The sequence below is a fragment of the Acinonyx jubatus genome, chromosome E2 (assembly GCF_027475565.1).
Source record: "Acinonyx jubatus isolate Ajub_Pintada_27869175 chromosome E2, VMU_Ajub_asm_v1.0, whole genome shotgun sequence".
In the NCBI taxonomy this organism is placed as follows: Eukaryota; Metazoa; Chordata; class Mammalia; order Carnivora; family Felidae; genus Acinonyx; species Acinonyx jubatus.
The window spans coordinates 6724073-6748093 of NC_069396.1; the positions used below are offsets into that span (position 1 = coordinate 6724073).

The 24021-nt window shown below is 52.0% G+C and overlaps 1 long non-coding RNA gene across 1 annotated transcript; it reads right to left on the reverse strand.

Annotated features, from left to right (window-relative positions):
• Positions 1-2335: 2335 nt before the first annotated feature.
• Positions 2336-16168, reverse strand: LOC106984013 (uncharacterized). Its single transcript, XR_008293442.1, has 5 exons — positions 15436-16168; positions 14419-14628; positions 11661-12703; positions 10513-10599; positions 2336-8527 (listed from the first exon to the last, which is right to left on the reverse strand). It is a non-coding gene; the product is annotated as an uncharacterized LOC106984013 (long non-coding RNA).
• Positions 16169-24021: the final 7853 nt, after the last annotated feature.

Sequence of the window (24021 nt, forward strand, 5' to 3'; positions counted from 1 at the left end):
CATGGGTTCGAGCCCCACATCAGGCTCTGTGTTGATGGCTTGGAGCCTGGAGCCTGCTTCGGATTCTGTGTCTCCCTCTCTCTCTGCCACTCCCCAACTTGTGCTCTGTCTCTGTCTCTTAAAAATAAATAAATGTTAAAAGAAATTTTTTTAAACAACAATAGTAATAATAATAATAAAGTCACACTGAAAAGGAACTGGAGCCCACAGAATGGGAGAAGACACTTGAAAATCATGTATCTTAGAAGAGACTTCTATCTTGTATCTAAGAACATACAAAGGAGTCTTATGACTCAAAAAGACACATAAACCAGTTAAAAATGGGCAAAAAATCCAAGCAGACATTTTTTCCAAACATACTAACAGCCAATAAAACATGAAAAGATGCTCAACATCACTAGCCATCTAGGAAACGCAAAATGAAATCACATGAGACACCACTTCACACAGGGCGGCAAAAATAAAAAAAGATAGTGACAGGGATGCCTGGCTGGCTCCGTCATTAGAGGATACGACTCTTGATCTCAGGGTCATGAATTCGAGCCCCATATTGGGGATAGAGCTTACTTAAAAAAAAAAAAAAGGCAGGGGCTTCTGGGTGGCTCAGTCAGTTAAGTGTCCAACTCTTGATTTTTGCTCAGGTCATGATCTCACAGTTGGTGGGTTCAAGCCCCAAGTCGGGCTCTGTGCTGACAGTGCGGAACCTGCTGAGGATTCTCTCTGCCATTCCCCTGCTCGTGTCTTCTGTCTGTCTCTCTCTCCCAAAATAAACTTAAAAAAAAAAAAAGACAGTAAGTTTTGACCAAGATGAGGGGAAAATTAGAACCCTCATATACTGTTGGTGGGAATGTAAAATGGGGCACCTGCTTTGGAAAATAGTATGGCAGTTCCTCAAAAAGTTAAACACAGGGTTATGATATGACTCAGTCATCCACTCCCAGGTGTTAGACTCAAGAGAGCTGAATACACACATCCATACAAAAACTTACACACGAATGTTAACATCGGCATTACTCATAACAGCCAAATGGTGGAAACCCAAGGCAGGTGTCCACCAACTTATGAGTGAGTAAACAAAACGTGGTCTGCTTCTACAATGGAATGTATTCAGGAACACAATGAGACAATGAGGCACACTACAACATGGATGAACCTTGGAAACATCATGTTGTGTCAAAGAAGCCAGTCACAAAGAGCACATGGCTTACGATTCCATTTACATGAAATGTCCGGAATAAGCAAATCTATAGAGACAGAGTAAGTTTGTAATTGAAGGTGGTTGCAGAAAAGGGGAAATGGGGAGTGACCGCTTAAAGGAGCAGGGGTTTCGGGTGATAAAAACATTCTAGAAGTGATTGTGGTGATGGCTTCATGACTCCATGACCAAAACCTATTGAATTGTATACTTTAAGTGAGAGAATGGTGTGGTATGTGAATTGTATCTCAGTGAAGTTGCTTAAAAATGTAGAAAATGAGAGGAAATGTCCAACAATGGCTTTCTTGTATGAGGCTTCCTCTTTTCTGTTGGTTTTGGGTTGGGTTTGGGGGTGTATGTGTGTTGTGTCCAGGGCCTGGCACAAGCTGGAGCCCAGCAAATGTTTATTGATTGAATGGATGGACAGATGACAAAAGGATTGATGGGATAGATGGATGGATGGATGATGGCGGCCTGCCTCCAAAATGGCCCCCAATGAGCCTCATCTCCTGGGATTTATGCCCTTGTGTTGCTTCATCCAACACTAAACAAGAGCTGACTCTATGACTGGCAGAATTCTGGGGAAGGGACAATGTCTGACGTGTGAGGCTAGGAAATAAAAGGCATCACAGCTTCCTCTTTGGTCCCTTGGGCTGCTGTCTTGGGAGGAAGCCAGCCACCATGCTGTGAGGACACTCAAGCAGCTCTCTGGAGAGGTTAAGGTGGAAAGGGACTGAGACCTCCTACCAATAGCTAGCACTAACTAGCCAAATATTCCTGAAATTCCTGACCCTCAGAAACCATGATAATAAATTACTATTGTTGTTTAAACCACAAAGTTTTGGGGGTGAGGGAGCAACATATTACTAATAGAGATTTATAAAGGGATGGATGGATGGATGGATGGATGAGTGGATGGATATGTGGATGCACGGATGGATGGATGGACGGATGGATGGAAAGATCAGTGGATGGATATGTGGGTGCACAGGTGGATGGATGGATGGATGGATGGATGGATAGATGGATGGACAGACGGATGGATGGATGAGTGGATGCACAGGTGGATGCACGGATGGATGGATGGATGGATGGATGGATGGATGGATGGATGAGTGGATGGATGGATGGATGGGTGGGTGGGTGGGGGGGTGAATGGATGGGTGGATGGATGGATGGATGAGTGGATGGATATGTGGGTGGATGGATAGATGGATGGATAGATGGAAGGAAGGGAGGTAGGGAGAAATTTTCAATTTGGGTCTTTCCTAGAGCTTTCCTTTTCCTTTAACTCCCCCAAAGTAAAGGAGATACACCTGCTCCAACATGATTCTCTTTTCCAAACTCTTCATCTCAGCAGGGTTCAGGCTCAGCAAACATCCACTCACAAAAGATGCGAGGTCACTACACCTCCGACCACACTTCCTCTCCCTCGCCCAAAGTAGCAGCAAGTGAAACAACTGGGATCTCTTACATTATTTCAGAAAACATGTATAGAGGTCTGGTATGTCTGTTCCAGGCCTGGGCTCCAGGTCCCAAGGTTCCCAAGACAGATCAGACTTGGAACAAACTGCCAAAGAAACAAGATAAGGTGGTGGGGTCACCGAAACAGCAATGCTCGCAGTGTAGACACATCTGGTTCAAAGTGTAGTCCCCTTGCTTGGGCAACTCAACCCCTCTGTGTTTCCATTCTTCATCGCTAAAATAGAGCCAGTGACACCCTTCTAGTGACGTCTGTCACTATTCAGCACCAATCTCAGTGAAAGGTTCACGTGGGACCTGGGACCTAGGGATTACCTTCCTTCTTTCCCCTACTCAGCTCTCTGCTTGTCCTTCCCTGGCCCGTGACGGTGCATGGCATGGCCATCTGCACGGGCTCTGGCTTCAGATGACCTGGGCTGGACTCCAGGCTTGGCTCCTTCACTGTGTGACCTTGAGCAAAATACTGAACCTCTCTGTACCACAGCCTCTTCACCTGTAAAATGGGGATAATAGTGGCAGCCGCGCTATAAATTTGTTTGGGGATTACAGGAGGTAACCTTCTCAGTAGCACAGAATAAGTACCCCATGGACATTGGCAATAACAATACAGACCAGCAGCAAATTCCTACCATTCCATTAAGCCTTGTCTGGAAGGCGTCAGGGACAATGGCAAGTCAGCCAGTTGGCCTCCAGGGGAAACTCTGCCCATCCACCCAGCCTCCCCGACTGCTCCACGGCTTGGCAAACCTGCTCTTTATAACCACGGCTCTACCACTCAGCTTCAGCACCAACCTCGGAAATCCCACTGTGCCCCTGGACAAGCCCATCTTTCCTCCCAGAAATGCTGTCACCTTCCCCAGTCTCCCTGGAAACACACCACATCAACTGGCCTGCAGTCAGGGCATGGGACAGATGAAAGTGTGGCATGGCCACAAGGGGGTCACCAGAGAAATGACCACCTTTGGGTGGACTTGTAGAACATTCTTTTCCTAATGGGCCCTGGAGAAGAGCACAGTTCTAGTGTCCCTGAGGGGTGTTCCCCAAGCCTGCAGAGATGGCTTTCAGGAGCTGAGAGCAGGGAATTCAGTTAAAGGTGTAGGTATGGGCTTGTCTCCCACTGAGAGCTGCCAGTCTGCTCCGCTGGGCAGCACTTTCCTGGTTGCCAAGACTGGCACAGGCTTTACCTCCTCTGACCCCTGACTCCAGCAGAAGGGGAAGGGAGGATATCCAGCCTCTCTTTACAGGTCAGGAAATAGGCTCAGAGAGGTGAGGCAGTTTGCCTAAGGACACACGGCTGGTCCTTCCCCTCCCTATACTTCCCTCACTTTGTATTGTTGCTGGGATGGTGACCTTTGTGGGGGTCACTGCTTCTGACGTAGGCCGGGAAAGTCAGCTTGACTCCCAGCGCAGGATTCCAACATTTCAGTATCCGGGACATAGTAGGTGTTCAATAAATATTGTCCTCCCTTTTAATATAATAATAATTTTTAAAAATAAAAAATGCTAACTATTTTTCCTGATAACCATAATGTGCCAGGAATTTTCCACATGTTATCCTACTTAACCTTCACAGCATATTTTATTTAATGCCCCAGAACAGATATCAGCGCCCCTTTGGGGATGTCTGCAAATAGTGAAGACAGGACTGGTTTTGACAATGCTAGGGAGCATGTCGTAGGGGTCCCCATTGTGAGCTCTGCCAGAGGGCCACGGAAAAAAGCCCTTCACTAAAGCCCACTTGAGAGAAACTGAGTGCTGGCTCCTCACCAGGTTCTGGGTGTTGATAAATGGTGAAAAGTGCACTGCTTTGTGAATTTCCAAGTCACGCACCAGTTGGTACGAGGTGAAAGGAACAGAGAAGACAGAATAGGAAAGGAAAGGTGATGGGACAGCAAGAGAATGTCCCAGGTGTGGGGGGCTTCCTGGAGGTTTCTCTGTCCCCTCTTGTCACAGGTGGAGGTGACACAGCTGGGCCAACCTCCAGGTGTGATCGCCCAGGACCAAAGCCCTCAGCCTGCCAGGTCTTGCCTTGACCTTCCTCCAGGAATCATCCGCGGTCAGCAGAAGTAGTTTCCCGGGAGCAAGGGTCGGGGTTGGGGTGGCTGGGGATGCAGACCAGGCAAGCTGGCCGGACACAGCCGCACACCAGCTTGGCCTCAACCAGAGGTGGGACTGTGCCGGCCTCAGCCCGGGAGCCCTAGCTGCTGGCCCAGCGAGGGGGGTAATCTCATCTCCACAGCCACCCCTCACTGACCGGAACCCTCCGGCTGACTCCCCTAGAGTTGAAAGTGCCAAACCACCGCTCCTTTCATCTCAGTCCAGAGTGCCTCGTCCCCGTCCCTGTAATCATGCCTGTGGGCGGTCCTCAGTGACCCTCCCAGCTCTCCTCATCCTTCCCAAAACACGGGGCCTAGACCGGACCCAGCCATCGAGAATGGCATGACCAAGGTCAAAGGAAAGAAGAAAGGGGTCCTCTTCGCCTGTGCCCATGCTGACCTGTTGGTCAGTGTCCTTGGTTTCCCCTCTGGTCCTGGCTCAGGCTCTCGCAGGGTTAGCCTGAGGCATTGCTTTCTGGCTTTTGTTTTCAAGAGCATAAGCCTCAGACGGACAGGGAAAGAGAAACTCCCTCAATGAGGAGAGATTCCCAGGGACCTGCAAAAGGGGGAAAGAAGTTGGAGTCCTGGGGAAGAAGCAGGGCCGGCTCCAAAGGCATGTTCCATGGAGGGGCCAGGCTGGCGTGGGACCACAGAAGCGGTGAGGTTGCAGGATCAGATCTCTGGAGGAGTCCAGATGCACCACGAGGCGCAGCTAACATCACTAGGGCTCCCTGTGCGCCAGGCACCATCCAAAGTATGTGCTCTCAACACCACCACAGCCCCAGGAGGCGCTGCTCTCATTCCTCATCACAGCTGAGACAATGAAGTGAGTCGCCCAAGGTCACAGCACTGGGAAGTGGCAGGACCAGGATTTGAGCCTATGATGTCTTGCTCCTCATTTCCTATCTCCCTGTACACAGTATGGCCAGAGGGGCTCCCCAGTGCCTTGGGGCATTGGGCATTTCCTCAAAAAAAAAAAATAATCAAACATAATTACCATATGATCTAGAAATTCCACTTCTAGGTATGCGCCCCCAAGAACCGAAAGCAGGGACTCAAACAGGTATTTGCACACCCCCGTGCAGAGCAACATTATTCACAGCAGCCAGGACGCGGAAGCAACCCAAGTGTCCACCGATGGATACGTGGACAAGCAAAATGGGGTCTAGACATAGGCTGGAATATTATTCAAACATAAATAAAAAGGATGGAGATTCTGCCCCGTGCCCCCACACGGGTGAACCTTGAGGACGCCGTGCTAATCGAAGACAAACCAGTCACACAGAGACAATTACTGCATGATTCCACTTATAAGAGGCAGGGAGGGCAGTCTGATTCTAGAGACAGAAAGTGGAACAAGGGTTGCAGCAGCTGGGGGCAGGCATGGGGAGCCATGGTTTACCGGGGACACGGTTTCAGTTTGGGAAGACGAGAAAGTTCTGGAGATGGGTGGTGGCGACGTTTCTAGAGCAGTGTGAATATACTTCATGCCATGGAACCATACCCTTAAAAATCGTTACAGGTGGCTCAATTCATGTTCTGTGTATTTCACCACAATAAAAAGAAACGATGACCCAAGGCTTTGGCACGACACTCGGCTGGGCACATCCCAACGATGACTGACGTCGATGTTTTACCAACCTGGCTAGATGGGGTGGGGAGGCTACAGGATACAGAGGAAAGGTGATGGTCCTGTCCACCTGAACTTGAGGGCTGTACCTGCTACAAGTGGGAAGCTGGGGGCTACTGGGGCAGAAAGGAGTGGAGACAGGGTGGAGGCAGGAAACAGGGTTGGGGAGCTGTGACCTGTGACCGGCCTTCCTCTGCAGGGGCTGGGGGGAGGGGGGAGTGCATCCTGGATGGCTCAGGGCAGCTGCAGTTTCTGCCCAGTAACACGCAAGACACTAAATCCTGGCCGTGTACCAGGCTCTCTGCTTAGCACGATACATGTAGCACTGCATTTGTTTCTTCAACCTTTTGAAGTGTTATTTATGTCCAGTGCATGGATGAGGAAACTGAGGTCAAAGAAGAAAAGCAACCTGGTAAGCACAGCAGCCGACAAGCGGCAGAGCCAGGCCTGGAACCCACATTTCTCAATGCCCATCTTCTTCCCAGGCCACAGCTCCCCTGCCCACATGGGGCACTCATGGTTGAGGTGCTAGGCTGGGCCTTCTACCCAGAACTGGGGTCCTCACCTCCCTGAGCATCCTGAGGGGTGTGGCTGTCCAGGCAGGGTTCCTGAACTTGGGCCACGTCCTCCATGGAAATTGCTGGAAGCAGATTCAGCCCAAGTGGAGCCTGAATGGAGGGTGTGCAGCCGTCTGGCTGAGGGAGAGCTCAGGGAGCCCCCCACCCTCTGCTCTCTGGGTGGGACTCAGGGGAGGGTCTTGGCGGCAGCGGGGAGGGGATGGAAGCCCAGGCAGAGAAGTGCCCACCGCCCAGCCAAGCAAGCCCTTCCAGAAGAGACTGAGAGGCCTCCTCGGCCACTGGGCCACTGCTGGGATGCCTGCCATTAGTGCAGCCACAGCCTGCCTCCGCCCCAGGGAAAAGAGGAAGTGGTCAGAAGCAGCAAGAAAGAACCTTAAAAGAGGACGTGTCCCAACTCACACCACCCCCTCCCCTCAGGAAAAAGGGGCCGAGCTTGCCCTGGGCTTCTGGGAACCTCCCACCCCGGGAAGTTAAGACCGCAACCTGCTTTAACCCCTCCAGGGATGTCCTGAAAACACTCTAGAATTCAGAGGGCCTCCGGGCCTCCAGCCTTGGGGGCCCCCGAGGTCCAGGGGACAGTGGGAACCCCCAACCTAGCGGCCAGCACTCAGCAGGCTCGTGGTCCTTGAAAATGGAGGAGCAGGGCATCATGGTGAAGAACGTGCCTCTGGAGTTGGGAGTTCAAATCCCTACTCTGCTGCTTTTTAGCTCTGTGGTCAGGGACAGGTTGCTACCCCTCTCTGGGCCCTGGTTTCCTCATCTGCAGCATGGGGATAACACAGTCCTTACCTCTAAAGTTTGTGGTATGAACTCAAGAGGCGTGAGCTGCGGAATGCCAAAATGCAGTGCCCCGGGTGCAGGAAAGATTGAGAAGCCGCAGCTTCTGTGAGGTCAAGGCAATCTCTGAGGCCCCAGGGCCCTCGGGGGACCTCCTTCTCTAGGAGCCCAGACCTGCGGCCGGTAGCAGGTGGAGGCTGGGCACCAGGGTAGGTGCAGAGAAAACCCTTAGCCACGCAGCTCCACACACGGAGAGAGAATCAGAAAGAACTCAAGGACAAGAACGGTTGAGTCCCATCTGTCCAGACGTCTGCCCTCCATGGCGTCATCTAACCCTTCAACACGCAACACAGCACAGCACGAGGGGTCTGGGGCACTGCCTGGGGAGCCGAGCCCTGACTCTGCTGCCTTGGCCCCCGTGGTGGCCTCGGTCTGCCAACACCATCTCGAGTCTAGCTCTGAAGAAACATCCGTCACCCACCAGTGACGACTAGCCCACCAGTGCAAGGGCTGTTACAGATTTTCTGTTCTGTCATCAAGAAGCAGTCAACAGGGCTGGGACCCGAGCGGGACGTCTGGAGTGAGGGCCTCCTTAAACCTTGTGCCTCCGGAACCTTTCCTTTTAGGGTGTCCCCTGGCCACCTCACCCTCTCCAGACCTTGGCAGTCCATCTCTGCTCCCCACTCCCCCCCTCTTCAAACATTGTAAGTACCTCCACCTTCACACCGTCCACGTCCACCAAGAGCCAAAGAGTACGCTTTGCAAGATCCTAGAATCGAAAGAAAGGAAGACATTGCAACCGTGCTTTGGGCAGGAAACGCCTTCACTTCTCAGAGCCCTTTATCCCACAGGACACTTCATGACACAAAGACTGAGAATGAACGTCCTCTGCCTCAAGTTCAGCAACCTCATTTCCAAAATACCCGCCTACAGGAAGCACTGGCAATGTAAATAGAAACTCTTAGGAGACGTGGTGCCCGAAGCTTTTACACCCAGTTGGCGTGACAGAAGACCAAGGGACAGTAATATTTTAGCAATTCCCACAAGAGGAAACACAAGTGGCCAACTTAAAAAAAAAAAAAAAAGTCAACCTCATTATCCCTCAAAAAATGAAAATTACATGCTCTTTTTACATTCAAATCAAATAATTTGCACTTTTTATAAATGTTTTTCTACATTTGTTCAAACATGTAGATCTCTATGTGTATATATGCTTATAACTTGTTTTTTTTTTTCCTCGAAATGGGACCTTTCTTTAACAATATACTGTGGACATCTTTTCAGGTCAGTAAATCCAGCAACCCGCACTGTCTTTGTTTTTATTCAATGTGGATGGAGCCCACTTGAATTAAGCAATGGCTCTGCTGGTGGGTTGTTCACAGTTCTGTGTCTTTGTTTTTCTTATAAGCAATGCATTCTTCCATACGTATCTTTGAACACTTGGGTGGGTATATTCACAGAAAAAAATTAGTTTCCATTGTAAACACTGGATCACATATCAAAGCATATATATGTGTTTTAAGTTTCGACAGAAATGCCAAATTGCCATTAAGTACTTTACTGTTTGACTTGGTAACAATATCCATCTACTATTTTCATTATTTTTTTTATTAAAAAGACCACTTTGTTTAAGATCACAGAGATGTGGGGGGGGGGGGGCGGGGGAGGGGGGCCCTGGGTGGCTCAGTTCAATTAAGCATCTGACTCCATTTTGGCTCAGGTCACGACCTCACAGTTCATGGGATCGAAGACTGCACTGCATCGGGCTCTAAGCTGACAGTGCAGAGCCTGCTTGGCATTCTCTCTCCCCCTCTCTCTGCCCCTCCCCTGCTTGGGCAGGCTCGCTCTCACTCTCTCTTAAAGTAAATAAGCTTAAAAAAAAAAAAAAAAAAGATACACAGATGGTAAAAAGCAGCCCAGATGGGCTCAGGGAAGAGGCTCTTTGGCTGAGTTAGCTCTTGGTCCCCAAAATAAAGTCTCAGACCAGTTGCCCATGAACATGTAAATCAAGCCTATGCTTTGGGTGCCCAGGGTTGACTTCTGCTTCCTGCCTGGACAGCCCCGTGTAAAAGCAACAGTGGGAAGGTAACTGGGCTGAGCTTCAGTGAGCACCCAGAGCCTGGAAGTCAACCCCACCCTTGCCCTCCTACCCTGGGCTCTCTCTTGCTACATCCAACCCTTAGAGCTTGGAGCGGTCACCTGCAGGAGGGAAGGAGCCAGGCTGGGTCACTGGGAAGGACTCAGTTTCCATCTCAGCTCTAATAGTGTCTCACTGGATGACTTCAGACAAGTTGCTAAGACTCTCTGGTCCTCAGTTTTCCTAATCTATAAAATGGGTCAAATAAAACCTGTCTGACTCACTGGGTTGTGATGAGAATCAGATGTGGGAAAGGATGTGAAAGTAACTGGTTTTCCTTCCTTCTGTTTTGGGTTTCCCAACAGGTCTACAGCTGTGGAGCTGGGGAGCCTAGTCTGGGGTTTCCTGACCACAAGTGCTTTCCCAGTAACAGCCTTCTTCGAAGTTATTATTAATTTTTTATCTGAATGGACATGATACAAAACTCAAAAGGTCTAAAAGGGCACTTGCGAGAGGCAAGTCTTCCCACTTCTGACCCCACTCCCCCCACCCCCGCCCCCACCCCCAGATACCCTTCCGAGAGGCAACCTTTGTCATCTCCTTTTTGTGTCCTCAATCCCCGGGTGTTTTGTGCATTTCCACCTCTGCACCTTGCTTAAAAAAAAAAAAAATCTTACCCATTTCTTGAAGCTTTTCCCCCATCAGTGCATATGGAGCTTTCTCGTTCTTTTTGCTGCCTACTGTTTACTTTGAAAGTTTCAACACTATAAAAAAAGTTGCAAGAAGAGGAACATGAAAAACCATATATTTAAAGTTGGATTCAACAACTGTTAATACACAACACATTTGCTTTACCTGTTTCTCTTTTTTCTAAACTATCCAAGAGCCAAGGGTTAATATTTCAATGCTACATACTTCAGCAGATAGCTGCTAAGGACATTATCCTACACAACCACAATACAACGATCACGTTCAGGAAAGTCAACATTGATACATTGCTATTATCAAACATATGGTCCACAATCAAATTTCCCAAGGTGTCTGATTAAAATGTCCTTTTTAAGAATCCAGGTTCCAATGAAGGATTGCCCAGTGCACTTAACTGCCAGGTCTGTTTAACCTCTTTCAATCTCCCAGTCTATTTGGTCTTTCACGACATCAACATTTTTGAGGGTCTAGGCCAGTTTTGCAAAATATCCCACAATTTGGATTTCTCTGAGACTTTCTTCACAATATACTTAGGATAAACATTTTTGTGCAGGAATGTTACACAGGTGATATCACACCTCATTGATGTTAACGGCAACATAGCATCCCCGTGCATGGATGTACCATCATTTTTGTAACTTGTCCTCTGCCCATAGAGGCCTGGACGATTTCCAGGCATGTTTCATAAACAATGCTACAATGAACATTCCTAAACTTCTGTCATTTTGAAACAGTCTAGTGTGTCTATAGGATAAATTCCTACAACTGGAAACTTTGCACCCGCATAAATTGCCCTTTATAAAGGATGAGCCCATTAATATTCCCACTGATAACATGCGAGGACACTCTGCCCCAGAAGTTTGTCTCATTTTTTTAAAGTTTATTTATTTTGAGTGAGCGAGAAAGTACGAGTGCGGGAGGGGCAGAAAGACAAAGAGAGAGAGAGAGAAGGGGGTGGGGAGGGAGGGAGGGAGAGAAAATCCCAAGCAGGCTCCCCACTGCCAGCACGGAGCCCAATGCGGGGCTGGAACTCACCAACCATGAGACCATGACCTGAGCCAAGTCAGACGCTTAACCATCTGGGCCACCCAGGCACCCGTCTCATTTTTTAACTTACATCTTACTGTGTGTTGGCTAGTAAGGTCACACGTCCTTGCTGAGTCTCTGGGTGACAAGATTTCCTTATATTTCCCCCTATGAGTTTTGGCTGGAATTTGCAGGAACTCCTACTTTGCAAAGAAAACGTCCCAAGTGCTCCGCTGAAGCACAATTTTTGCTCCTGGTTACAAAACACATCCATTTGCTCTGCACGCTCAGCTTCAAAGGGAAGAGGGGTTTGTCAAGCAAGGAAGGTGTGTTAAGCACCTTGCTAGTTACTTGATTGAGTTATCAAAGCTGCCAAGTGAGAATGATTAATCTGCCCGTTTTACAGATACGGAAACAAAGGTTCCGGGAGGTTACGCAGCTGATTTACTCGTTCGAGGGCGGAATAACTCAGGCCTGCTTGCCATCACTGAAGCGTGGATAGGTCCTATTCTCCGCTTCCGTGGGTGTTGGTGGTTGGGAGAGACAAAACCAAATTCTACGTATTCACTCTAAGTCCCCAAACTGTTAACCCCCGCCACGGCGTGGGGTTTAGGTGAACCACTCCAGCTCACGCCTCCGGCTCTCAGACCACTAGAGGACTACCTTCCCCCAAATGCACGGCTCTCACGGACTCTTCCGGCCTCTGTGGACTACACTTCCCAGAATGCAGCACGCACGCACCCGCGCTTCCGCTTCCGGCCCGGGCGTTTCTTGGGAGTTGGGGTTTTTCTGCGGGGAGCCAGACAGCGAGGAGCTCGGGGCCGTCACCCCCCACGTGGCCTCATGGCATCTGGGGGAGTAAGGGCCACACTTATCCGCCAGGAGACACTGGGCAGGCCTGAAAGCGCTTTCTACCTTCTTTTGGCCAGCAGGCTGGCTCTGTTGGTGGCCGCACGGTCCTGGGGAGTCATCGGTGGAGACTTTCTCTGACTCACTTAGGGTTAGTAGGGGTTTATTTAGGGTCCTGGCATTCTCTTTACTGTTGAGTTTTCCAGCGGCCATGAGGTCCTGTCCTTTATCTTGTGACATCATGTTGCGCCAGAATCGCCCCCATGTTTTTCTTCCTTGAGACGCCTCCCTTCCAAGCAGTAAAGAAAGGAAAAAACAAAAAACAAAGGAGTTAGCACCTTTTAACATGCTATCTTGCTCCTGCCCACTCTTGCCCCCAACAGCGAGTTAGGCTCACGGCAGCCAGGGCAATCTTTGAAAGTTAAATCACTCAGTCGCTGTATTGCATTCCATGGCTCCCCATTGCTCCCAGGATCCCATCCAGACTCCATGCCATGTAAGAGCTGACCCGTCCAGTTCATCTTATTCTACTTGCCACCCCATTAATCCCCGCCAGCTCCACGGGTCCTGGCTCCTGCAATGTGCCTCGCTCCCTCCAGCCTCCTAGCCTCTGGCCACACCATGCAGGTGCCTCTGCCTGGACTGGGCTACCTTCTGCTCTTTCCTCAGCTTGTAGCAGTTCGTTCTGTGTCATTCAGAGTCCTACCAAGGGATGGAAAGCACTCTGGTTCTTTCAACAGAGAGAATGTAAAGAACGGTCAACTAAAAAGGTATTGTGGGTTAATAATGACACAGAGCAGCTACCACGCCCAGGGCTAGAGGAACAAAGGGAGCAGCCTGGTTATGAAAATTTAGAAGGTCGGGGGAGGCCAGTGCTAGGCTCCAGGCCTCTGAGGAGCTGGCCAGCCTAACCATCACCTCCTGGGAGCGGGGGTCCTGATTCTGGTAACGCCCCTGCAGACCACGCCACCCTTCCCTTCAGGACACTGTCCACAGGCAGTAATGCGGGGTTTATGTGTGCTGGTGTCTGTCTGCCCTCAGTCTCTTCCCCGGACCCCCAACAGCAGCGATTAGGCCACGTTGTACATCACTGTGCTCTAAGTGCCCCTCGGACACCTTGTTGACAGAATCATTTCTCAGGGATGGTGCCTTGGGAGTTTCTGCTCTGGCTGGGGTGGGACTCCATCACTCATCTAAATTCTACTTGACCCTGAACCTGCTCTTTGCCCAGGACTTTGCTGGGACTAGAGTGACCAAGAGGGGCCCAGATAGACTCCCGGGCACAGGACTGAAGGTGGCGCTCCCTCTTGAGGCTGTGCAGGTGCGGGGTGAACCCCGAGAAGAAGCTCCCTCCAAGCTCCTCACTGTTTCACGTCAAACACTGGGCCCTGCCTTGAACATTGCCAGGCACTTAGTAGGGGTTGAGGGAATGAACGGGACCTAGCCTCCTATTTTCCAGGGCACCAGGCCACTTGGAGTAATTGATTCTCTAGGTCATCTTCTGGCTGAGAAGGACGATGCTGACTTAAACTGCTCCCCCTCCCCATGGTAAATTTTATGTTTTTACAATCAAAATTTTCAATGGAACAGAAAATCCCCCCTGCAGGTAATAAGCCATGTGATGCATTGGGAAGCGTGCCTGCTTTGGAGTCAGACTACCTGGGTTCACACTGAAGTGATTCCACTTCTAGGCTGTGTGGCCTTGGGGAATTCTTATTACAAAGCCCCAGCACTATATGTGGCACATCAAGGTACTTTATACGAGTTTGTTTCCTGTTGCTCTGAGCTCCAACCACAGCTCAAACGGAGAATCTCCCTCTGACTCCCTGAGAGTGGGTTATTGGCCTTGTGGGGCTGGATCAAAACCAAGGCTGAGAGGCTTGGTCCATGGGAGAAGGGGGCTGCCTTGGGGGAACCTCTCTTGCTCTATGAAGCAAAAAGGGTATATGGGTCAGAACTCCCCTTCAAACTTGCCTAAGTGAAATGGGGAATTGTCTCACATATTGGGAGCTAGCTTCAGGTCAGGCTGGATCCAGGAACTCAATAGACCTTCAGGGTTGTCTCACTCATCAACCCAGTGACTGGGCAACAGGGTGCAGTGGCTGCTCCTTGCTTGACTCCAGTGTCTCGCAGGGCAGGGCAGGGTTAGTGACTGATTGACAGCTCACTGAACCAGCTTCCGAAGGAGAAGGTTTGATGTCACCAGAAGTCTAGAGGGAAGTAAGATAAATGGTAAACCTTACTACCTGCCACTTACCGTTCTAAGCATTCCTCCTTGTTAATTCATCAAATCCTAATAACCCTACAAAGTAGGTATCATTTTCATCATTCCCAGTTTACAGACGAAGAAACTGAGGCACAGATTGCCTCAGGTCAGAGCTAGTGAGGGGCAGCGCCACTATTCAGCCCCAGACAGTCTGGCTCCAAGCCCAAGCATTGTTCCATTTCTCCATGTCGCATCTCCCTATCAGTCAGTATCAAGAGATGGACATGACAGGGACAGCCCCAGAAGGGGTCCCAGCACTCCCCTGGAGTAGTATGGAGAGCAGCTGGGGACCACAGCCTCGGGTGGTCCGGCCTCAGGGTGAAGTCTGGCTTCAGTACCTCTGCATCTGGAAAATTCTGGGAACTCTCAGAGGACTCACCACAAGTTGAGAACATACCCAGGCTCCACTCCAGGGGCACAAGTCCTGGCTTGAGGAGCCTGATCCCACCTTGGGGCCACAAGCTGGCTGTGTGGCTTGGGGACAGTCACTGCCCCTCTCTGGGCCTGTTTCTTCCTCTTGCAAATGAGCAAGTTGGGCCTGACTCCCCACCACTGGGGGTTCTCTCTGGGGAGAAGCTGGGGGTGAACCACTCCGACTTGTGGTCGGCCACAAACTGCCCTGTCCCCAGGTGCTGGGGAAACAAGGTGTCCCCTGTCCCTGCACATCAGTGGCTCTGAGCCCCCAGAGGGACTTGGCCTGACTGTGAGCCCAGCTTCCTCTCCCACGGCCACCCTTCTCCCCAAGCCTCACCTCACTCATCATTGCCGGGCCTGCCCCCAGACAGCACCCCTCCCCGGCCAGGCTGGGCCAGTGCGTTCCTGCTGCCTCTTCTCCATCTGGTATCTTAGCCTCCTACCCAAGTATCAGGCACTCACAGGGCAGCGGCTCTCAACTGAGGTGGTTTCGCAGGGTTTCTGGATTTAGCAAGTAAAAATGCAATCTTTAGGGCAGAATTCTACCAAAAAGTTGTGAGTCGCTTCTCTGAAATTCAAATCTAACTGGGAAACCTGCATTTTTGTCTGGCAACCCTCCCCCCAGGGGACATTTCTTCATGTCTGGAAACAGTGTTGATCGGCAAAACTGGGGGGTTTCATTGGCATCTAGTGGGTTGAGGCCAGGGATGCTGTTTAGTACCCTACGATACACAGGATGGCCCCACCATGAGGAATAATCCTGCCCAATTGTCAGCGGAGCCAATGATAAGAAATTCTAGGTTCTCCCCAAAGCTAACACACATACTTAACTGTGATCTCAGGGACTTGATGGGGCGGGGGGGGGGGGGGGAGAGGAGAGCAGTGGTCACATCCCTGAAACAAGTAAATGGCTTGTTCAAGGTCATATAGCTGGCAAGGAGCAAAGCGGAGTCCTCCGCCTGTCTGTGCCTTCTCCTAATAGGCTCATCTGAAACCAGGAAGTACAGTGGGGGAGGATAGGCAGGGAGAGCCCCGCAGGTTCCCCAGACCCCCCAAGGAATGGCTCTGGGGACTGGCTCTTTTGGACTCCTTACCGGGCGGGCAAGCCAGTGCTGCAGACGATCCCAGGTGCTGCCACCAGGGGGCAGCAGAGACCTGGAAATGAGTCTTCACACCCTGGCCTTCTGGAAGTAACTGCAGATTCTTGCAGACTCCGGGGTCCCCCTCCAGAGAATCCAATTCAGCTGGTCTGCAGGTCTGTGATGCTCACCAGGCATTGGCTTGTTTTTTTAACAGCTACCAGGTGATTTGGATGCTCAGCCAGGCTTAAGAACCACTGGTCTAAGACCTCGACCTTCATCCCTGATGGGTCATGAGTATCACTCCGGAGCCTTAAAAATACCAGCGTGAAAACCACCCCAATGTCCACCGCCGAACGACAGATAAACACAGTGTGGTCCGTACAATGAAATGCTATTCGGCCATGAGGGGAATGACACCCTGAGACGCGTACCGCATGCATGAGCTCTGGAAGTCACTGTGCTGGGTCAAGCCAGACACAAGGGAGCCCTCTGAGGTCGAGAATAGTTGAATTCATGAAGACAGAAAGCGGGGGCCGCTATGGGCTGGAGGCGGGAGGGGCGGGGCGTCAGCGTTTAAGGGGTAGACTTTCAGTTCGGGAAGGTGAACATTTCTGGAGGTGACGGTTGCACCACAACGTGAATGTACTTCTTGCCACCGAAGTGCACACTCAGAAACGGCTAAAACGGTCCGTTTTACGTTATGCACATTTTACCACAATAAAAAAATAATGTAGCGGAAACATAAACGTCACGCTTAAAGTTTAAGAGCATTCCACACAACAGGGGCGCCTGGGCGGTTCAGCCAGTTAAGCATCCAACTTCCGCTCGGGTCACGATCTCGCGGCTCATGAGTTTGAATCCCGCATCGGGCTCTGTGCTGGCAGCACAGATCCTCTGTCCCCTTCTCTCCCTGCCCCTTCCCTGCTTGCACATTCTCTCTCTGAAATAAACAAACATTTAAATAAAAATTATTCCACACAACAAAACCACACACGTCCAAGTCCCGGCTCAGACCAGCTCAGTAAGAGGGGCCGGGGTTTGGACAGCTACAAGTGTCCCAGGGGGATTTCACCAACAGCTGTGGTCGGAGATTATTCTAAGATTCCAGCATCAGGGAAGAAGAGCGGGTGCACCATCCATTTTCCTGTTGTCATGGTTTTAAACTCCGCCCACAAATTCTTTGATGCTCTTCCTTCAAGACGTGGACCCTAATCTCCCTCCCCTGAGCATGGGCTGGTCTTAGTGCCTTGCTGCTAACAAACGAGCCCAAAGCAGAAGTGACGGTGGGGGATATCAGAGACCCGGTGGTCACAGTCACCCTAGTTTCTACTTTGGTCTTTCTCTCCGATGACTCACCCTAGGGGGAGCTGCATAAAACAACACTCAAGGAGCCTTCTGGACAACCGTGTGAGGAGAAACTGAGGCCTCCCGCCAGAAGCAGTGTGGGGCACTGTCACACAAGGGGGTCGGTTCCTCCAGCCCAGCAGAGCTTTCAAACAAGGCCACGGCCTCGGCTGACATCTCGATGGCCGCCATATGGGACCGAGCCGTGAGCCGGAACAACCCAGCTGAGTCACTCCGGAGTTCCTGAGCCGCAGAAACAAACACGCTCCTTTCCAGTCGCTGCATTTGGGGTGATTTGTTACGCAGCGGTAGGTAATTAATGCACCCATTCAGGAGTCACAGAATCATCCGCTCAGCCCTTTCCACAGCCACCTCCCCACCCACCCATCACAGGACACAGGGCCCAGCACAAAGGAGACCCCTGTCAGATGAATGATCAAACATTTTCTCAGCATCAAGCCCATGGCACTTGCTGAGACAGGCCAGGGGACTTGGCGAGTTGGCCAGGAGGGTGGCCACCTCCCTCGAAGTAGCTTCCCCAGCCGAGTCCATCCAGCCTCATTTTTTTCCTCCTCATTTCCTCCCACAAACCCTTCAGGCCTGCCTGATAGAAAAACCTGGTTCCGTCTCTCCAGGTCTCTCCAGCTCCACCGACCCTCCCCCCCCCATCCCCCATCCCCCACCCCCGAGGGCAAATGCTAAAGCTGCTGGCTGTGACTCAGAGGGCCATCAGCTTGGGGCACGGAAGTCTGGGGACAGCAGCGCCTCCTGCCCCTGGGGCTGGTTGTGACAGGAAGATTTGGGCTTTTCTGGAGGCCAAGTGGGGCAGCCACAGAAAGGCCGCTTTCCTTCTGTGTGGCAGAGGCCTCACTGTCTCCTCCCTGAGACCATCATCAGACAGCCTTGGGCCCTCCCCACCCCATACATACCTTTTTCCAGATGAATCTCTTCTTATCCCTCAGGGTTTACCTGACATGCTAGCGCCTCTGTTTTCTCATCTACAAAATGGGGATAATGAGGGTATTTTGAGACTGGATGTCATGGTGCACAGGAGGACCCTCAGCAAAGGGCCAGGGGCAGCAGGTACTGATGCATGTCTGCTGAGCTGCCATGACAAGAGGGAAGAGTGCCAGGAAAACCCACTTCCTCCAAGCAGCTGGCAGGGCCCGCAGGTGACTCTCAGCCCTCTCCACTCCTCCCTGCTTTGCTCACTCTGCTCTGGCTGCACCATCGTTCCCCGTTCCTCTCACACTCCATGCCTGCTCCCACCTCAGGGCCTTTGCACTGGCTTTTCTTGCTGCCTGGAATGCTCTTCCCCCCAAATATCCCTTGGCTCCTCCCTCCCCTCCTTCAGGGCTGTGCCCAGATGTCCCCTTCCTTCTCAGTGAGGCCTTCCCTAGCCACCTTCCCTCCACTCTCTCCAGCCTCCTTTTTGGATTCAACTTTTTCCCCATCACATCTCTCCTTTTAAGACACTACATCTTGGGGCGCCTGGGTGGCTCAGTCGGTTGAGCGCCTGACTTCAGCTCAGGTCATGATCTTGAGAACGCTCCATGAGTTTGAGCCCCGCGTCGGGCTCTGTGCTGACAGCTCAGAGCCTGGAGCCTGCCGCAGATTCTGTGTCGCCCTCTCTCTCTGCCTCTCCCCTGCTCATGATCTGTGTCTCTCTGTCTCAAAAATAAATAAAAACATTAAAAAAAAAAAGACACTACATCTTTTTCTTACTTTGTTGCTTGACTCCTCTCAGACATAGGCTCCACAAAAGAGGCTTTGGTCTTTATTCACTGCTAGATCCCCACACTTAGCTGAGTGACCAGCATGCAGTAGGTCTTTAAGGTGGATGGATGAATGCTTAAGAGGGTATTAAGTGGGACTTCTCCAGCAGCCTTGAAATCATCCTCCAGGTCTAAGTCCCCCAGATTCTAGAGAAAGTCAGAAAACTGGAGACCAGACCTCAGGGCTTATTTACCAAGTGGCTGCGAAGGTCCTGCTTTGCCTTATATCATCCCAGCACCAACAGAAGACTGGGGTGGGAAGAAAAGAAGATAGACGCTCCCCTCCCCGGGTCTCAAGTTCACCCCTGCCCTGCACGGAGTCAGGGAAAAGAGAAGTGGTAAGAGGGGCCAGGGTGGGGAGAGGTGACCAGGGCGTGTCAGGAAGGTGTGAGGTTCTGGAAGTCACATGGACACCAGGGAGGAAGGAACGCCAAGAGCGATTTCCAGCATCCCAACCAAAAAGGTTGGCTCCGGGGTGAGGAGCCCCCAGCAGGAAGCAGCTGGGGGGCAGGGTGTGTGTGTGTGTGTGACCAGCAGCTGGGAGAGGGAGCTGTGGGGGGGGGGGGGGGAACCCGTCCTGGGGACCCTCACCCCACTCCACACAGTCCTCCCAAGTGCACACACCTGGGCCACAACAGGGAAGCAGCAGCGGGCAAACAAGGACAAGGGCAAGACCCGGGAAGCGCAGGACGGGCGTCCCTTTCTTTCACTCCCGCGGAGGAGGAAGGAGCTCGGGAAAGAGAAGAGGCACGAAGAGCAGGTGGAGGCGAGGCTGAAGTCAGCCAGCCTGGCCAGTCTGTTCCCGAAGGCGTCTTTAAGAACCTGGAGAGATTCGACAGAACGAGGTCTAGAGACAAAGAAAACACCGTTTCCTACGTGAGCTCCAGGGAGGGCGGCGCCAGCAGGCGGGCGGCGGTGTTAGGACGCCCCTACTCCCTCGCTGGGTCCCCGCCGAGGACGGCAAGCGCTGGGGACCGAGGGGGGGCGCCCTACATGCTCCTCGAAGGAAGGAAGGGGCAGGGCACCCAACACAGTGGGGCTGGGAGTGGGAGGCGCGGGCGGAGGGACGTGCCCCCTTGGGTGTGTTACCGTGGGGAGGGCCATGCAGGACCCTGGGCTGATTTCTGGCCGAGGCACTCCCGGACTGTCGCTCCCAGTCCGGGCGACGGGGGTGGGGGCAGGCTGGAGGGCAGCGGGGAGCCCCTCGGGGGGGTCTCGGTACCCCGCCCTCTCGCTGGGCGGTGCTCTGGGGCGCAGCGGCGGGACCCAGGCCCGCACTTTCTGCTCCCCTCAACCCTGCAGAGCCTTCCCAGCCCCGGGGTCTGCGGCAGCTGCGACGCGCGCCGAGGGAAGCGGGGGTCTCCATGGCAACGTTGACGTCAGGGACCCGGCGCCCGGCACGCCGCCTCCCGCCCCCGCCCGCCGGCCTGGCGCAGCCCCAGCCCCGATCTGCGGCAGCTGGGACGCCAGAGGCGTTGGAGCCGCCCCCCTGCCTCCAGACCTGTCCCGTCCTGGCCACCGGAGGCCGACAGGTGTGAGCCAGGCCCGCCAGGTCTCACCTGCCTGCCAGCTTCCCCGTGACCCTTTGTCCTCCCATGGCCCTCTGCCGGCCAAACCGACCTTCCTGCTTCGTCAACAGGCAGCCCCTTCCTAGGGAGAATGGCATGTGAATCGGATGCGGGAGGTGATGAGCCCCGACCCCCTCCTCCACCCTCCCAGACTTCCGTCTGCCTCCCTCCGCTCCGCTCCACAACAGAGGGGGGCGGTTTGTAGTTGAACAACTCCCAAACCATCATATATCCCTCCCCCACCACTCTGCCTCCGCCCCTTGCCTCTCTCTCCTGCTGCTCCTGCCCCCCACTTCGTCTTCCTCCCTTCTGCTGGTCCGTTCCTCCCCGGTGCCAGCCTCTGCCTCAGGGCCTCCGCACCGGCTCTTCCCACCGCTTGGAAGGCGCTTCCCTGCTCCACCTGCCCCAGGAGTTGGTCATTTCCGGCTCTTGCAGGTGGAGACACGTGAGCTCGGTGCCGCCCCCTCTTGGAGGCGCTCATTCCAGCCGCCTGCACCTCCTTGTAGCTCTCTCTGCCGCCGCGATGAAAAATGGTTTGTGGGGTTATCTGCCTAATGGCTGCCTCCTCCCTCAGACTGAATGTGGTGGAGGATGGCGTTTGCTTTATTTACTCCTGAGTCGCCAGCGTGCCTGGCGCACAGTTGGTGCTCAGTACATTAAAAAAAAAAAAAGAAGAAGAAGAAGAAAAAAAAAAGCCTTGTTGAGATACAATTCGCCAGCCCCACAATCCACCCAAGTGCACAGTTCCACGGTTTTTAGCATAGAGTTGTGCGGTCAATTTAGAACATTGTCATCACCTCCAAAATGAACCTCTGCCCATGCCTGTCCCCCATCCCCTCAGCCCTAAGCAACTGGTAATGAACTTTCTCCATAGATTTCCCTATTCTGGGCTTTCCTATGATCATGGCATAGGATCCCACTTTTGTGACTGGCTTCTTCCACTTGGCACAGTGTTTTCAAGGTTCAGAGCAATACGCTTTTGCTCAGTAAGTGGACAAAAGGCTACGGAACCAACTCCCTCTCCTGGCCAGCTGACAGCCAGCGGGAGGAAGGACACTGGATCCCTTGTGGGACCCGCCTCAACATGAGGGGCAGAGCTCTGACAGAGACTGCGCGTGGCCTGGCTGCCTGGGTACACCCTTGACTGTCTTCAGCTCAAGGCCAACACCGACTCTGCTTGCCCAAACCCTGGTGTCGACATAGGTCAGATGTCAGATGTCTCATTTCATCAGGAGCCACTTTGCTTTCTTTCCTTTGGGTTTACCTTCCTTCCATCCATGCATCCTCCCAAAATGCATGGTTATGATCTCCCAAGCTTTCTCTTGTAAATGATATACTACCCTTCCTTTTTTAGAAAAATTCTTTTTAAATTCATTCATTCTGAGAGAGAGAGAGAGAGAGAGAGAGAGAGAGAGAGAGAGAGAGAGAATCCCAAGCAGGCTCTGCACTGTCAGCACAGAGCCCCATGCGGGGCCCAAACCCATGAATCATGAGATCACGACCTGAGCCGAAGTTGGATGCTTAACCGACTGAGTCGCCCAGGCGCCCCTAAGTTTGCCTTTTTCTCTAAAAAATGTGGATACTAGAACAATTTACATTATATAAATGACTTGCATCCTATTTCTATAAGGCAGGACTTATCCTGAACAGTCACCACCAGGGGAAAGAACCCCCAACCCCATGCGCATAACGGATGCCTCTGTAACTCCAGGGCTGGGAGGGGCTTATGATGCATTACTGCTCTCCATTAAACCCCCCAGGAGGGAATCACTGACCCACCTCCACTTCAGCAAACCCCTGTGGCCACTGCTGGGGGGAGCCCCAAAGAGGAGCTGACATAGTGGGTGTATCCAGCGCCCCGTTCCCTGAGCCTCCTTCCCACTGGATGCAACAGCCTCTTCTCGTACCTGGCAAATCCGAGAGGAGACAAAGCCTGGTGTTTCCGAGGAACAGCTTGTCGTTCCTACCATTACATTGAGAGGAAACACAAACAGCCAAGAGGTCTGTTGCCAGGACTTTGGTGGAGACGTTGTAGCCAGTGCTCAGCCTTCTCCTGCCGTGGGGATGACCAAATGTGCTCCGGGCAAGGTTTCCTTTCTGGAGGTGTGTCCGGAGGGCAGGTCTCCATGCACTGATGCGTGGATCAGGAACCACAAGGACTTCATCTCCCCGCCGAATCTGAGAGAGGCTAGCTCAGGCTAGCCTTAGCCAGCATTAGAGAGGGCATGGGAGGGAAGGCCAGCACTGAGGTTTTCAAGGCCCCACCCCAACCTGAATAGAGGACACTGAAAAATAAAGCAAAGTCAGATATCCCACCACATACAGCTGTGCACGTTGTGCACTGTACGAGGATGCCACATTTAAGGGAGTGTGTGGATTTACTACGCAAACTGGTATAATGACAACTGTCCAGCAGATGGCAGTAGAGCGTTTTTGAGGCGGGGACAAACATTCACAAGGACGGGCCAGCACTGCGCTGAGAGAAGTCACGGTGGCCAGGGCACCACTCACCCTCCCAGACCCAGACACAGCAGAGAGGAGCAGCGGCCATCTCTTCGTTAAGAAAATTCTTTTTTGATGCCGTTTTAACAAATTGAGGTGACATTCGCGTAACATAAAAGAAACCATTTTAAAGAGGCATTTAGAGCGTTTACAGTATGGTGCAATCAGTACCTCTATCTAGTTCCCAAGCATTTTCCTCAGCCCCAAATAAAACCCCATATCCATGAGGCAGTCACTCCCCAGCCCCTCGTAAACACCAGTCTGCTTTCTTTCTGTGCAGATTTGCCTATTTTAGATTATTGCCTATAAGTGGAATCCACCAATATGTGGTCTGTTGTGTCTGGCTTAGGTGACTCAGCATGATGTCTTCGAGGTTCATCCACGACAGACCGTGTGTCCATGCTTCATCCTTTCTTACGGACGGATAATAGTCCATCGTCTGTAAATACACATCTATTACCTGTTGGTGGATGTTTGGGGTGTGTCGACCTGATGCCACTTTTAAAAAGGGGGTGTGTAACACAGAAAATAAACGACACAAATCTTAAAAATGTGAAGCTCCAGGGGTGTTTAAACACCCGTGTGGCTGCAGATCGAGCTGTAGAGCATCTTCATCACCCCAGAAGCTTCCCTCTTAACCTTCCCAGTCGAT